The 17,831-nt window shown below is 39.3% G+C and overlaps 1 non-coding gene across 1 annotated transcript; it reads left to right on the top strand.

Annotated features, from left to right (window-relative positions):
• The first annotated feature begins 8,055 nt into the window (after positions 1 to 8,055).
• On the top strand, positions 8,056 to 8,261 carry LOC121498414. Its single transcript, XR_005989780.1, has one exon. It is a non-coding gene; the product is annotated as a small nucleolar RNA U3 (small nucleolar RNA).
• Positions 8,262 to 17,831: the final 9,570 nt, after the last annotated feature.

Genomic DNA, 17,831 nt, shown 5'->3' with positions numbered 1-17,831 from the left:
ACAGGTCGTAAGCCTGCCCAAGCCACCGTAACAAAACACCATTGTCTGGTTGGCTAAAACAATAGAAACTTATTCTATCATTCTTCTGCAGGCAGAAGTCCAGGATCAGGATGTCAGCATGGTCCAGACCTAGTGACGGCTCTGTTCCTGGCTTGCAAAGGCCACCTCCTTGCCGGGCCCTCACACAGCCCTTCAACACTGCATGCGCATGGAGAGGACTCTTCTTCTTACTTTTAAGGCCACCAATCTTACAGGATTAGGGTCCCACACTTGTGACCTTATTTAACCTTATCCAGCTCCAAAAAGCCCTATCTCCAAATAAAGTCACATTGGGGATTAGGGCTCCAACATGTGATTATAGGGAACACAATTCAGTCCATGGCACCATAAAATGGAGTACTACTCGGTAACAAAGAAATGGAAGTACTGATTCGCCCAAACAATACGGATAAATCAAAATAATTGTACTGAAGGAAACCAGAAACTTCTTTATAAAAATGTAACTATAGGATCCCATTTAAATAACTCATAAATCTTATACACAATATATAAAAATTTATAGAAAATGCAAGCTAATCTTTCGTGATAAAAGTGACAGACCAGTTGTTGCCAAGAGAAGGGGGAATGATAATGACGAATAAGTAAACTTTGGGGACAGCTGTGTTCATTACCTTGACTGTAGTGCCTGTCATCCACATGTCAAAACTCAAGTTGTACATTTTAAATATGTGTAGTGTATTTACTATACCAATGTTACACATCAATAATCATATATTGATAAGGCTAAAAAAATCCAAGCCTTTCTCCCCCAGCTTTGTTTTCTCACTCTTTATTAACATGTATTCTCTTTCTTTCCTTTTTTTTTTTTTTTTTTAATTTTTTTTTTTTTATTTATTTATGATAGTCACAGAGAGATAGAGAGAGAGGCAGAGACACAGGCAGAGGGAGAAGCAGGCTCCATGCACCGGGAGCCCGACGTGGGATTCGATCCAGGGTCTCCAGGATCGCGCCCTGGGCCAAAGGCAGGCGCCAAACCGCTGCGCCACCCAGGGATCCCCCTTTTTTTTTTTAAAGTTTACTTATTTGGGATCCCTGGGTGGCGCAGCAGTTTAGCGCCTGCCTTTGGACCGGGTCGCGATCCTGGAGACCCGGGATCGAATCCCACGTAGGGCTCCCGGTGCATGGAGCCTGTTTCTCCCTCTGCCTGTGTCTCTACCTCTCTCTGTGTGTGTGTGTGACTATCATAAAAAAAATAAATAAATAAAAATTAAAAAAAAAATAAAGTTTACTTATTTACTTTTAAATAATCTCTACATCCAATGTGGGGCTCAAACTCACAACTCCAAGATCATGAGTCACATGGTTTTGACTGAGGCAGCCACACGCCCTAACATCAACATGTTTTCAGTGTGTTTCAAGTTTTAGTGTTGGTCAGAAATCATGCAGATTCTGAGGTCTTTACATGGAGAGAACTTTACACAGAACCTTACACATCTATGGAAACAGCCCACCGAAACACTTTCTCGTTATTTCATTAAATGTACATGTCAGTCCCAAAGCCTCCAGGAATGCTAGTACGATTATTTTTAACTTGTTACTATTGTATCTCAATTACTTTAACTTATTAGACAGCTGATCTATTAAGTTCTCAGGGTAGGACCCACTGGGGATAAATTTTAAAATTAAAAAGATTTTTAAGAATCTACTCTTAGAAGTTCCATCATAATTTCAAATTTCACTGAAAACAATTTGAATTTTAACACTCCTCTGGAGAAATTTCAATCGAGCCTCCAGAAATAGGAAAAGAGTAGTATCATGGCATTGTCAAAGGACACAAACCAAAAAAATGTCAAAGACTTCCTCTATGATATTCTAAAAAAAAAAAAAAAAACCACCACAACTCAGGGTAAATACACAGCTAAACACAGTGTCACCATGCAATTCAGCAATCACACCCAACTGATTTGAAAACGTACATCCACACAAAAACCTCCACATGAATGTTTATATCAGCTTTATTCATAATGGCCAAAGCCTGGAAGCAACCAAGATGCCCTTCAATAGGTGACATAGATAAACAAGCTGGCACATCCAGACAATGAATATTATTAAGCGATAAAAAGAAAAGAGTATCAAGCCACAAAAAGACTTGGCTAAATCTTAAATGCATATTGCTAAGTGAAAGAAGCCAGTCTAAACAGGCTATAGTTCCAATTATATGACATTCTGGAAAAGGCAAAACTATAGAGATGGGTGAAAAGATCAGTGGTTGCCAGAGGTTTGACAGGATGGAATTGAAAAGGTGAAGCACAGGGGTTTTTTCCAGGCGGTGAAATTATTCTGCATGATACAGTGATGGTGGATACATGACACTATGCATTTGTCAAAACCCACTGAACTTCACAGCATAAAGAGTGAGCCTTAATGTATGCAGATTTTAACAAATCATTTAGGAAGTCGAGAGAATCCCAGGATGGAATACAGAATGTGACAAAACAATTACAAATTGTCTATGAATGTATGAAACCACCTCACGGAAGGGAGGGAGGGAAAAGGTAGGAGCTCACCTTTGTACAGCTTTGCAGAGAGCCCAGTGGGATAGGATTTGGCCCACGGCTGTAGTTTCCAACCCTTGCTCTAAAGCCTAACGAGGCCCTCAAGTGGTAACTTTCAGAAGCCTGTGAAAGGAGGACCATGTGATGTGGGATCTGTGCCACAGGGAAGAAGGCCAGACCCATGGCTTTGCCCGCATCTGGTCCAGAGTCGATGCCAAAGTCCTGATCCGGACTTAAAAGATACCTAACACCCAGCCCCCACCCTCCCCCAGCCCCCAACCCCGTCTGACCTAATTCTCTACTTCCACCTGTACTCCTGGGGAGCTCTCCCCATGGCAACTGGCATGCCTTCTAGCTGCTTCCTCCAGTGCCTTGCCCCTTGCAGGTCCCTCTGTCTTCAACACCCCCTCCCCAAATACCCACATGGCTGGCTCCCCGGCTTCCAGCCAGGGCTCTGCCCAAATGTCACCTTCTCTGTCAGGCTCTCCCTCACCTTCCCCACCACCTGTGCTCCCTGCCCCTCTGATCCAGCTTCACTTTTGTCCGTGTCATTCATACACACACACACACACACACACACACATTTTAAAAATAAACTTTACTTTTTACAACAGTTCTAGATTTTCAGAAAAATCGTAAAGATGATACTATATAAGAAAGTTCCCATATAACCTACACTTAGTTTCCCCCATTATTAACATCTTACATTTGGGGTACATTTGTTACAACTAGTGAACCAACACCGATACACTATTATTAAAAGAAGTCCATACTTTATTCTGATTTCCTCAGTTTTTACCTACTGCCTTTTTCTCTGGTCCAGGATACCACATTTCATTTTTTGGTCCTATCTCCCTAGGCTCCTCTTGTCTGAAGCAGTTTCTCAGACTTTCCTGGTTTTTGATGGCCTCGACAGTGTTGAGGAACACTGGCCACATACTACATATTTTTACTTCTTTGTGTATTATCTCACCCCAAGGAGGAAGGTAAGTTTCTAGAAGACAGGGCTTTTGTCTGTCTGTTTATGGTTTCTCCGGCAACTGGAATGGGGCTTGCCACAATATAAGTGTTCAACAAATAACTGCAGAATTTATGAATTTGCTCAAATGAATTATTTTTTTCAACTCTAAAACTCTCTAGACTTTCAGGTTTCATAGAATCCAGTCCTTCTCATTTAACACACGAAGACAATTAGGTATCAAGGGGTTAGGTAACATTCTTTTGTTTTTTAAGATTTATTTATTTGAGAGAGAAAGAGAGAGAGTTCATGGAAGCAGTGGGGAGGGGCAGAGGGAGAGGGAGAGAATCCTCAAGCAGATTCCTTGCTAAGTGTGAGCCCAACATAGGGCTCAATCCCATGACCCTGAGACGTCCACCAACTGAGCCACCCAGATACCCCGGGTTAGGTAACTTTTTAGTTACAGGAACCAGAACTGGAAATTCTTCAACCTTTTGTGACTGTCACACCCAGAAAATCCATACTTCACTGTACACAAGGACCCTACAATCAGTATCAGTCCAACACACTTCAAGTTGCCCACAGGGAACTTGGTAGCTGATACTCATTCTCAGCAACCTCAAAAGATTTTTCTGCAGAATGGTATTTATTTGGGTCAATGACTTGAATATTTTCTTGCATTTTGCCCTTATTATTTTATAAACATTAAGTAAAAAAAAAAAATGCCAACACCAATACTTAGAGAAGTCATCTAGCAAGTGACAAACAGGACTGAAATCTTTCAGGTCAAATCAGATTCTTCTGAATAGGTTTTGGCTGATCACCTGAAACCACACCAAGTGCTAGAAAACCTCATGAATGGCAGTGTGTAAATGGAGAGACATGAATAGCTTGTCACATGAGATAGACAGTTCTATTTTTTACTCATTCCTTCCTCTTGAGAATCTTTTCAGGAAAAGGTATCAAGGAATCCCCCCATTCACTATACTTGTTTGGCAACTTTTAAACATGTGCTTTAGCAATAACCAAACAGGAATCCAGTAATTGCTAAATAAAATGTAATAAGCATGAACTTCAAATGTGTCCTTTCTCAACTCACCCAGTGCCCAGTATATACTATGCTCTAAATAAATATTTACAGAACACATGAAGATGAAGTGATTCAAAACCTTATTAGAAATGAACAATATGGGGGATGCCTGGGTGGTTCAGTTAGTTAAGCATCCAACTCTTGATTTTGGCAAAGGTCATAATCCCAGGGTCAAGAGATCATGTAGTGTGCTGGGCTCCACAATGGGCATGGAGGCTGCTTAAGATTCTCTCCCTCTCCCATCTGAAAGAAGAGAAGAGAAGAGAAGAGAAGAGAAGAGAAGAGAAGAGAAGAGAAGAGAAGAGAAGAGAAGAGAAGAGAAAGAAAAGAAAGAAGAAAAGAAAAGAAAAGAAAAGAAAAGAAAAAAAGAAAAGAAAAGAAAAGAAAAGAAAAGAGCTACATAAACATGGAAAATTTACTTCTAGTGCTTCTACTCTTCTATATACCCCATGCAACTACAAGATATTAAAACAAATACTCTTTAGGAAGTATTCCTTGCCAAATCTGTATTCTGGGAAAATTTATGAATTTTAAGTGTATCAAACAGATAGCCTTGGGAAAATTTTACTTTGTGTTTTTTATTCTGTCTTCTTCCAAAAACCTTACAGGTGCTACCTAAGAATGTCGATTGACATATGTTAACCTCTCATTAAGCAGTATCATTGGGGGATCCCTGGGTGGCGCAGCGGTTTAATGCCTGCCTTTGGCCCAGGGCGTGATCCTGGAGACCCGGGATCGAATCCCACGTCGGGCTCCCCGTGCATGGAGCCTGCTTCTCCCTCTGCCTCTCTCTCTCTCTCTCTCTCTCTCTCTCTCTGTGTGTGACTATCATAAATAAATAAAAATTTTTAAAAAAGCAGTATCATTGGGACATAAGACAGTTCATACACATACACAGACACACACACACACACGGACGTAATGTCAAAGCATTTCACTTTACACTTTTTCTAATGGGCCTTTCTAAAATGTACTAAACTCCCCTTGTCCTTCTTCAACAGCTGAAAGTCTTTCATCATTTGTCTGTTTGTTGGCTATTCAAGGTCAATTATGACCAACAAGACCATATTTTCTCAAATGTAAGACCTGCACTTTTTGTTTTCCATATATGAAATTAGGGATCCTTCTTATAATAATACATACATTTGATGTTGTGTATTTTCCTTTTAAAAGTTACTATTAAGGGGTGCCTCGGTGTCTCACTCAGTTAAGTGGCTGCCTTTGGCTCAGGTCATAATCCTGGAGTCCTGGGATCAAGCCCTGCATCAGGCTTCCTTGCTTAGTAGTCTGCTTCTCCCTCTCCCTATGACCCACCCCCTTACTGATGCTCTCGCTCACTCTCTCAAATGAATAAATAAAAAATCTTAAAAAAAAAAAAAAAGAAGCTACTATTAAGATGAATGATTTTTCTTTCCAATTGGAACTATATCTCAGAATAACCAAACTGTTTACAAGGGGATATTATAGAAGTAGTCCAACTAATAAATAATGAGAAAATAATGGAATAAAAAATTATCAAACATCCTGCAACAACCAGTAAATAAATGGACCTAGACAAAAATCAATGGTTGCTAACAACATATACAGAAAGACAACTAGGCATTAAGATTCTTTTTCTTTTTTTTTTAAGATTTTATTTATTTATGCATGAGAGACACACAGAGAGAAAGAGGCAGAGACACAGGTGAGGGAAAAACAGGCTCCATACCAGGAGCTGGATGGACATGGGACTCGACCCCAGGTCTCCAGGATCACGCCCTGGGCTGAAGGCAGTGCTAAACCGCTGAGCTACGGAGGCTGCCCAGCATTAAGATTCTTCTCAATAGAAGTGCAGATCACTTTTGGAATGAATTATGTTGCCAAAAAAAGAACATGAATCCTGTCACAATTCTAGACCTGTCTCTAATTTGCTGGAAATACAAGAGGGAGAAAGACAAGTTAAATGACTCCACAACGTGTGCCTTCATGGCTCAGTTGGTTAAGCATCTGAGCCTACAAGCTCAGGTCATGATCCTGGTGTACTGGGATCAAGCCCCAAGTCAGGCTCCCTGCTCAGAGGGGAATCTGCTTCTCCCTCTCCCTGTGCTCCTACCCCCTGCTGTGCTTTCTCATTTGCTCTTTCACAAATAAATAAGTAAAATATTAAAAAAAAAATGACACCACAAGATGCAACTGGCCTAGACTGTGGGAAACTCTATCTAGGAGACAAAGGACTTGCTTCTTTAATAACAACAAAATACAAAAAAAAAAAAAGAGGGAACCTATAGATTTTAGACGTAAGAGATGTCAACCACTACAGAACATTGCCAAGGACAGACCATTAGGTCACAAAACAAGTCTTAATAATTTTAGAAACATTGAGATCATAAAAAGTATCTTTTACTGGTCATAATAAAATGAAATTAGACATCAATAACTGAAGAAAAACTGAAAAATCCTAAAAAACAGAGAAATTCATACCCTTTTAAACAACAACAGGTCAAAGAAACCACAGTGAAAATCAGAAAATAGGGATGCCTGAGTGGCTCAGTGGTTGAGCGTCTGCCTTTGGCTCAGGTCGTGATCCTGGGTTTGGTATCAAGTCCAGATCCAGCATCCAGCTCCCTGACAGGGGCCTGCTTCTCCCTCTTCCTCTCTCTGTGTATCTCTCATAAATAAATAAATAAAATCTTAAAAAAAAAAAAAGAAGAGAAAATCAGAAAATATCTTGAGACGATGAAAATCAAAACACAACATAGCAATACTTCTGAGATGTAGAGAAAGTAATGCTAAGAGAAAAATGTATAGCTGTAAACATTTACATTAAAAAAAAAAATCTCAAATCAACAACCTAACTTTACCACTTAAGGAACTAGAAAAAGAACAAATAACCCAAAGCTAGCAGAAGGAAGGAAATAAGGTTAGATCAGAGATAAATAAAGACTAGAAAAACAATAGAAGAAAATCGATGAAATGAATAGTTGGGTCTCTGAAAACAATCAACAAAATTGATAAGACTTTAGCTGGATTAAAAAAAATAAAAAACACACAAATAATTAAAAGGATATAAAAAAGAGTTTTACCAGTTTTACACAAATAAGAAGGATTATGAGTGTACTATGGGGCACATTGGTGGCACAATCAGTTGAACTTCCAACTCCTGTTGTCAGCCTAGGTTGTGATCTCAGGGATGTGATCTTGGGATTGTGGAATCAAGAGCCACGTGGAGCTCAGCGCAGGAGTCTGCTTGGTATTCTCTCTCCCTCTCCTGCTTGTGAGCACATTCGAGATCTCTCTCTCTCTCTCTCTAAAATAACTATTAAAAAAAAAAAGAGTACTATGAGCAATTATACACAACAAATTGGATAGCCTAGAAATACACAACATACAAAGATTGAATTATGAACAAATAAAAAACTGAATAGATCTGTAACTAGTAAGAAGCCTGAATCATTACTTAAAAGACTCCATAAAGGAACTCATTCAGGGATCATTTCGATAGTTTGTTACTAGAAAGGTTTCTCTGAATGTATAGAGTACCCAAAACAATGAGGAGGGGGCATAGGCATAGCATTTTCTCCCTAGCGTGAAGCCAGCACTGGGTAGTGCTTCTGCAGCTTTCTTTTGCCACTGAGGACTGTTCTCTCACTTGAGACACCAAGAGAAAAAACAAACAAAAAATCTCCTTAAGGAACAGTTCAAAACCAGATGGCATCACTGGTAAATTCCACCAAACATTTAAAGAATTAACACAGATCTTTCTCAAACTTCCAAAAAAATGAAAGGAAGGGAACAGTTTCTCCCTCATTGTATAAAGCCAGCATTACCCTAATACCAAAGTAGGACAAAGACACAAGAAAACTATACACCCATGTCATTTATAAACATTGCTGTAAAAATCTTCAAAAAAACACAAGCAGGATTTAACAGTATAAAGAAAATGATTACACACCACAACCAAGCACAATTTATCCCTTTAATGCAAGGATGATTATATATATATATACACACATATATATATATATATATATATATATATATATATATATATATAAAATCAATCAATGTGAAACTCTGCACTAACAGGATGAAGGAAAAACTTACATGAACATTTCAATTGGTACAGGAAGCATTTGACAAAATTCAACATACTTCCATGATTTAAAAAAAAATTACTATACAAGCACTCTACAAACTAAAAATACAAGTAAACTACTTCAACATAATAAAAGCTACATATGAAAAGCCCAAAGCTAACATCATGCTCAATGGTGAGACTGCAAGCTCTTCCTCTAAGATCTGGACCAAGACAAACATGCCCACTTTCACTACTTCTTTCCAACATAATGCTGGTCCAAGTCACAGCAAGTAAGCAAAACAAAGAAATAAAAGGTATCCAAAATGGAAAAAAAGTAAAAGTATCTCTGTTGATGGCATGATGTTATATATGTAGGGAAAACCCTATAGAGATTGCACCAAAAACAACTAAAAAAAAAAAAAAAGTTAGAACAAATAAACAAATTAAGCTAAATTGTAGGGCACAAATTCAACTTGCAAAAACCAGTTGCAATGAACAATATGAACACTAACAATGAACAATATGAAAGGAAATTAAGAAAACAATTCCATTTATAAGAGCAAGATAAAGAATAAAATAACTTAGGAATAAAACAAGGAGGTCAAAGACTATGTATACTGAAAACTATTAAGTGCTGTTGAAAGAAATGAAGGAAGACACCAATAAATGGAAAGATATCCCATCTTCATATATTGGAATATTTAGTACTACTAAGATGCACAGTACTACTGTAAACAATCTATAGATTCAATGCAATTTCTATGAAACTCCCAATGACTTGGGTCCCTGGGTGGCTCAGCAGTTCAGTGCCTGCCTTTGGCCCAGGGTGTGATCCTGGAGTCCCGGAATCGAGTCCCGCGTCAGGCTCCCGGCATGGAGCTTGCTTCTTCCTCTGCCTGTGTCTCTGCCTCTGTCTCTCTCTAGGTCTATCATGAATGAATAATAAATAAAATCTTAAAAAAAAAAATCCCAATGACTTTTCTGCAGGAGTCGAAAACTCCATCCTAAAATTCATATGGAATTCCAAGGGACCCAAAATAATCAAAATAATCTTGAAAAAAAGAACAAGATTGGAAGTTTCATACTGCCTAATTTCAAAACTTATAAAAAGTACAGTAATGAAAACAGTGTGGTACTGTCATAAAAACATATACAGACCAAAAGAACAGAAAAGAAAGCCCAAAATATACTCTCACATATAAGGGTTAAATAATTTTTTAAGAAGTGCCAAGACCATTCAATGAGGAAAAGGACAGTCTTTTCAACAAATTGTGCTGGGAAAACTAGCATCCACATGCAAAAGAATGAAGTTGGAGGGCAGCGTGAGTGGCTCAGCGGTTTGGCACCTGCCTTTGGCCCAGAGTGTGATCCTGGAGACCCAGGATCGAGTCCCACATCGGGCTCCCTGCATGGAGCCTGCTTCTCCCTCTGCCTGTGTCTCTGCCTCTCTCGCTCTGTGTCTCTCATGAACAAATAAATAAATGGAATCGTTAAAAAAAAAATGAAGTTGGACCTTTTATACCATATACAAAAAAATGAACTCAAAGTAAATCAAAGATTTAAATATAAGACCTGAAGCTATTAAAGCCCTAAAAGATGATCCTGGAGACCTAGGATCGAGCCCCACATCAGGCTCCCTGCATGGAGCCTGCTTCTCCCTCTACCTCTGTCTCTGCCTCTCTCTCTCTCTGTGTCTCTCATGAATAAATAAATAAAATCTTTTTTTTTTTTGAATGAATAAAATCTTAAAAAAATAAAGCTTTAGGAGAAAACGGGGGAAAACTTTCTGACACTAGATCTGGCAATGATTTCTTGGAAGCCACACTAAAAATCAAAGACAAAAGAAAAAAACAGATAAATTGGACTATATGAAAATTTAAAAATATTGTACATTAAAGGTTACAATTACAGGCAACCCACAAATGGGAGAAAATATCTATAAATTATATATTTGATAAGAGTCTTTTAAAAAAGATTGTATCTATTTATTCATGAGAAACACAGAGAGAAGGCAGAATATAGGCAGAGGAAGAAGCGGGCTCCTCACAGGGAGTCCAGTGTAGGACTTAATCCTGGAACTCCGGGATCATGCCCTGAGCCAAAGGCAGATGCTCAACCACTGAGCCACCCAGACATTCCTGATAAGACTCTTATATGCCAAATATATAAAGAATTCCTACAACTCAAAAACAAAAACAAAAACAAAAACAAAACAAAACAAAAAAACCAACCCAAAAATGTGCAAAGGACTTGAACAGACACTTCTCCAAGGTATACAAATAGGCAGTCAGCAGCTAAAAAGATGCTCAACTTCACTAATCATCAGAGAAACGCAAATCAAAACCACAATAACGTGCACCTGGCTGGCTCAGTCTGTAGAGCATGCAACCCTCGATTTTTGGATTGTAAATTTAAGACCCACATTGGGCAAAGAGCTTACGTAAAGAAAAAAACCAAAAACCAAACCAACAAACAAAAAACACTACCACTTCACACCTAGTAGGATGGCTACTACCAAAAAAACCCGAAACAAGTATTGGTGGGGTTGTGAAGCAGTTGGAACCTCTGCATTGTTGGCGAGATTATAAAATGGTGCAATAGCTATGGAAAATAATCTGGCAGCTCCTCAAAAAATTAAAATTAGAACATTCATATGATCCAGCAATCCCACTTCTTGGTATATATCCAAAAGAACTGCAACATGTTAAGAGATTATTTGCACATCCATGTCCATAGCAAAATTATTCATAATCATCAAGAAGTGGAAGCAATCAAAATGTCCATCGATGGAAGAATGGAAAAACAAAATGTGGTTTATACATACTATATTTGTTAGTTCTCCAAAGAAACAGAACCAACATGATGTATACACACATATTTATTATAAGTAACTGATTCATTTGACTACAGAGGCTGACATGTTTAAAATCTGCAGGGTAACATGACAGGCTGGCAACCCAAGAGAGCCAGTGTTCCATACTGAGTCTGAAGGTAGTCTGCTGAAGAACTAGCAAGAGCCTGATGTGGCAGATGAAGTCCAATCCAGTCTACTGGAGAATTCTCAATTGCTAAAAGAGGTGGATCTTTGTTCTTCTATTCAGGCTTTTAAGTGATTGAATAAGGGCCATTCACATTTTGGAGGGCAATCTCCTTTACTCAAAGCCCACCAATTTAAATGTTAATCTCATCCTAAAACACCATCACAGAAACAGGCTGATCTAATACCTGGGCACCCCATGATCCAGCCAAGTTAATATATAAAATTAACTGTCGTATATACAATGGAATATCCTGCCTTAAAAGGAAGGAAATCCTGTAACATGCTACAACGTGTATGAACCTTGAGGATATTATACTAAGTGAAATAAATCAGTCACAAAAGTACAACTATTATACGATTTCACTTACATGAGGTAACTAAATGTAGGGTAAGTTCCTGACATTAAGCTTCTGATTGTCAAGATATCCATTTCAAAAGATATCCCTCTTGAATAAACATATTGCCAGATGTATGACACAATCACTAGGTAAAACAACCAGATTAGGAACTAGGTCACCCACACCCGTTAAGTTCCTCTTACAGAAAATCCTGGGTGATTTAGATAACTGACCACTTGAGTGAACCTGCTTCCACTCTCCCATGCCTTCATTTCTGCTTTTATGCATCAAATTAGCCAATAATGAGTAACCCCTAAAAAACCCTGACATTCTACCCTTGGATCCTAATAAAGTCAGAGCCCTAGCTCCTCCCTTTATCCCTGTCTCTCTACCTGGGACCTCACTTGTACCACATACCCTCTAGGACTTGCGTGTAATAAGTCCTGTTCCTCAAAATTTCCTTACTGTTTTTGCTTAGGTACAACCCGCAAACATTAAGAACCAAAAGGATCCAGTCACAGCCCAGGTCCCCATGGAGTTTGCTGTAAGACAGGACCAGGCGAGTGCCTCAAGCATTCCTAGCTGAGAGCGTCACCATCAATAGGTGGGGCAGAACACAACACTAAACCCGTCAAATTTGTAGAAATAGGAAGTAGAATGATGGTTGTAAAACCTGTGGTAGGGAAAAGGGGACTTTTTTAATAGGTACAGTTTCAGTTCTGCAGGATATACAGCTCTACAGAGCTGTTCACAGCAATGCAAATATACTTAGCACTACTGAATTGTACAATTAAAAATGATTAAGATGGTAATTTTTTAAAAATTTTTATTTATTTATGATAGTCACACACACACACACACACACACACAGAGAGAGAAAGAGAGAGAGAGAGAGAGAGGCAGAGACACAGGCAGAGGGAGAAGCAGGCTCCATGCACCGGGAGCCCTACGTGGGATTCGATCCTGGGTCTCCAGGATCGCACCCTGGGCCAAAGGCAGGCGCTAAACCGCTGCGCCACCCAGGGATCCCAAGATGGTAATTTTTTAAAAAAGACTTATGATCACACCCTGGGCTGAAGGCGGCGCTAAACCACTGGGCCACCCAGGCTGCCCTAGATGGTAAATTTTTTAAAAAGGACTCTGATACAGGCTATGAGGAGGGGAATTGGGCAGTAATTGTTTCACAGGCACAGAGATTCAGTCTGGGAAGATGAAAAAGCTCTGGAGATGGATGGTGATGATGGCTGCACAATAATGTGAACACACTTAATGGCACTAAACTGTAATCTTAAAAATGGTTAAATGGGGGGTGCCTGGGTGGCTCAGGCAGTTAAGCGGCTGCCTTCAACTCATTATCTCAGGGTCCTGGATCAAACCCCATGTAGGGATAGCCTGCTTCACCCTTTCCCTGTCCCCATGTCCCTCCTCCTGCTCATGCTCTCTCTAGCTCTCTCTCAGAGAGCTAAATAAACACAATCTTTAAAAAAAAAAAAAACGTTAAATGGTAATTTTTATGTTATATATACTTTATCCAATAAGAGATATCTACTAGGGATCCGTGGGTGGTGCAGCGGTTTAGCGCCTGCCTTTGGCCCAGGGCACGATCCTGGAGACCTGGGATCGAATCCCACGTCGGGCTCCCAGGTCATGGAGCCTGCTTCTCCCTCTGCCTGTGTCTCTGCCTCTCTCTCTGTGTGTGTGTGTGTGTGTGTGTGTGTGACTATCATAAATAAATAAAAATTTAAAAAAAAGAGATATCTACTAAATTTAATATGTAGGCTTTATTTAAATTTCAATTCAAATTAAATAACTATAAGATAATGAAGAAAATATAAAGTGTCTAGATATCTAATGATATTAAATTATTGATATAGGGGGCAGCCCAGGTGGCCCAGCGGTTTAGCGCCCACCTGATCCTGGAGACCCGGGATTGAGTCCCACGTCGGGCTCCCTGCATAGAGCTTGCTTCTCGCTCTGCCTGTGTCTCTGCCTCTCTCTCTCTCTGTCTCTCATGAATAAATAAGTGAAATCTTAAAAAAAAAAATTTATTGATATAGGGAAGTTATATTAATAGAGTGACTATGTAATAAAAACAGCGTTCTTAGCTTCCAGAAATACATATTAAAATATAAACATATAAATATGTTGAGATTTGCTTTAAAATAATTTCAAGCTAGGGTGATAAGACTAGACCCAAGACAAGCCAAGAGTCACTAATACTAGAATAAAGTGATGAATACATATATTTTACAGTTTCTCTACTTCTGCTTATGTTTGAAATTTTCTATGACAATAAGTTGTTTTTGTTGTTTCTTTAATGAATGGCATCTTAGAATTAAAGAAATAGAGTAATTGTGCTATCCTATGACAGAGCAAAGCTCTCAAGGACTACTGAGACCACTGGTCCTAATGGCCTGTGACAGGCAGAATGGTCTATAGACACAACCATATCAAAAGTGCTGGAGCTAGGATGCCTGGGTGGCTCAGCGGTTGAGCCTTTGGCTCCGGGTGTGATCCCCGTCCGGGATTGAGTCCCGTGTTGGCCTCCGGCGAGGAGCCTGCTTCTTCCTGTTTATGTCTCTGCCTCTGTTGTTTCTAATGAATATGTTTTAAAAAAAAAAGACACTGGAGCTTATGAATATGTTAGCTTATGTGCCAAAGGGGCTTTAGAGAGGTGATTAAAGACACAGACTTCAAGACAAGGGTACAGATCTGAATATCTGAATGGGCACAATATAATCACAAGAGTCCTTAAAAGCAGAGAACCTTTCTGGGCTGCAGTCGGGAAAGATAAGTGGGAAGAGGGATCTGAAGCTTGACAGGAACTGGCTCTGAAGACAGACGAAGTCAGTCTCAAGCCAGAAATGCCAGTGGCCTCTGAAGCTGTGAATGGCCCTCAGCTGCCAGCCAGCAAGGAGATGCAGACCTCAGTCCTACAACTGTAAGGAACTGAATTCTACCAACATTCTGAACAAGCAAGGACATGTGCTTTCTCTTACAACCTCTCCAGAGAGGAACACAGCCTGCTGACATCTTGATTTTATAGTCTGGTGAGACCCAGGTTGCACTTCTGACCTACAGAACTGTAAGGTAACAAATGTGTTCTTTTAAACTGCTAAATGTAGGATAATCTGACACAGCAGAAATGGAAAACTAATACGTGGTCCAGAATATCTATGACTTTTAATATTTCTGTCTGCCTTTTACATTTTTCCCCTACTTTCCTTTCGTTTGAGGCTATAATCTATGATTGCTGCTTATTCCCCATTTCAAATGTGCTATGGGAGTGGAAAGCAAATATATGTTTGTTCATTTGTTCAACACCAATTAGCAGATATCCAAGGAGTGCCTGCTCTGTATAAGGCAGGCAGTAAGCTGGACACCAGGGCTGTAACAGGGACCATCCTAAGAGATTAGTGCGTGTACCCAGACCTCCAGTAGCACCCACACTAGTCAGGCACCCTGACTCCAACCAAGCACAACTAGTAATTGGTGGTGGGTATAGCTAGGCTCAGCAGGCTGCCAAGTTTCTCAGATAACTGATACCAGCAATTTGATGATACAAGATTCTTGAAGTGGTTCCAATACCAACAGCTGAGTAATATATAAACGTGCATCTCCCTGGGCCCGAGGCTTCAAAATCCTGAGGCCCAGGGCCTGGCAATCTGCATTTTAACAAGCTCTTCAATTGACTCTTAGGCAGCCCTAAGTTTGAGAAGCAAGGCCACAGTGGGTCCTGGGGGCCCAACCCCGGCTCTCTGGAAGTAACAAGGCTCTGAGTAAGAGCCATAAAGCCTCTAAGGAATGTCTAAACATAACATTGCAAGAAAAAAAAAAAGTGCAAAGATTTGATGGTAACTGTTTTGGTGATTGCAGAGGTAAAACACTGAGTATACAATTAAATTTGCAAACTACCTTCAAACATGTAAAAATCAATAAGTTAGTTTGTTCACAGATTTCTCTAAGCAATATAACAAAAAGCATAAAGAGCACATACCAAGCTGTTAACAGTGGCAAATGCTCAGAGTTGGCTTATAGAAGATTTGCACTTTTCTGTGTTATGCATGTTGTTTGAATATTTAAAAACAAATACTGCACTTCCTATGAGTATATATTTCAAAATAAGAAGTTTAAAAAAAAGCATTATTTTTGCTCTTAGAAAATTGAAAAGAATGCCATTTTGTAAATTATATAAACTAAAAGCAAAATCAGCAACAAGTGCTAAAATTAAATCTTGATATCTGCATTTACATTTTCATCTAATTTTACTATTTTACCCTAGGGACATCTAAAAACCAAAGAACATTTCACTTTACCTTTTAGCTACTGAAGATCTTCCATATTGTCTTCTGTGAAGCCTAGCTGATGAAGACATCTTAAGTCCTAGGAAAATAAATTGCCTTTTTTTTTAGGATTAAATTAGAAAACCATTTCACAATATCAATAGCACTGTGAAACATTAATGAGCAGCAATGTTAAGGTCCTCCACCCTGCATCCCATCATACCAATTTTCAAGCAAACACAACAAGAAGCTAATCACAACCCTGAGATACACTCCCCAGCTCTATTTCTCTGCTACAGAGAAAGTCTAAGTCAACACAACACCTAGGGAAGATGCAGGGAGGACTGCGAAAAAGGCTCACAGATTGGAGAAAAGGAAAAGAAGTAAGTAAGAACTAAACCTCACAGTGGCAATGTGAGTTTTAGTTCATACAAACTTTATTCCACTTGGGTGTCCTGTCTTCCTTTAGAACCATGTGATGCTTGTTAAAGAGACATGGCAAAGCCAAACCAACACAAAACATACTGTCCAGCATACTGGCCAGATCTGGGTCAGCAAGGATGGCTTTCCATTATTTTTTTTAAAGATTCATTTATTAGAGAGAGAGAAAGCATGCAAGCACGCATGTGTGTGCATATGGTAGTGGGGAGGGATGGAGGAAGAATCTCAAGCAGACTGTACGTTGAGCACAGACACCAATGTGGGGCTCTCCCTCACAACCTTGAGATCATAACCAAAGCAGAAATTAAGACTCAGCTGCTCAACGGACTGTGCCACCCAGGTACCCCTCCATTATTTTAAATGACATAATACACACCATAAAATTTACCTTTAAAAGGGTAAATTTTATCATATGTGTTTTTCAGTACGTTCACATAGTTATGCAACCATCACCACTTACATAATTCCAGAACTCTCATCAACGCCCACCTCCCCCCCACCCCTGACAAGATATTCAGCAGTAGTCACTCACTCTCTATGCTCTGGCAACGAGTAATGTACTTCCAGTCTCTCTGGAATTATGTATTTCAGACATCTTATATAAATGCTCTTTTTTTATGTCTGGCCTCTGATTTAGCATGCTTTGAGATGTTGTGGAATACATCAGTATTTGTTCCTTTTTTAAGGCTAAACAATATTCCACTGTATGGATATACCACTTGTTCATCCATTTACCAGATTATGATCATTTGGGCTGTTTCCACTTATTGGCTATTATGAACAATGCTGCTATGAACATTTATGTAATAAATTTTTGTGTGAACACATATTCAATTCTCTTGGGCACACACTTAGGAGTAGAAATGCTGGGTGACACGGTAATTATGTTTAACTCTTTGAGAAATTGCCAGTTTGCCACATATGCTATACTATTTTACATTTTCACCAATAAACCATGAGGATTTCAATTTCTCCCCAACCTTGCCAACACTTGACATGAATCTTAAGTAGCAGTCTTAAAATTGGGTACATGAAGCTAGGGATAGGAAGACATTCTGTGGAGAGCATG

This window comes from Vulpes lagopus, chromosome 8 (genome assembly GCF_018345385.1).
Source record: "Vulpes lagopus strain Blue_001 chromosome 8, ASM1834538v1, whole genome shotgun sequence".
In the NCBI taxonomy this organism is placed as follows: Eukaryota; Metazoa; Chordata; class Mammalia; order Carnivora; family Canidae; genus Vulpes; species Vulpes lagopus.
The sequence above is the reverse complement of the archived record's forward strand: the minus strand, read 5'-3'. Positions and strand labels throughout refer to the sequence as shown.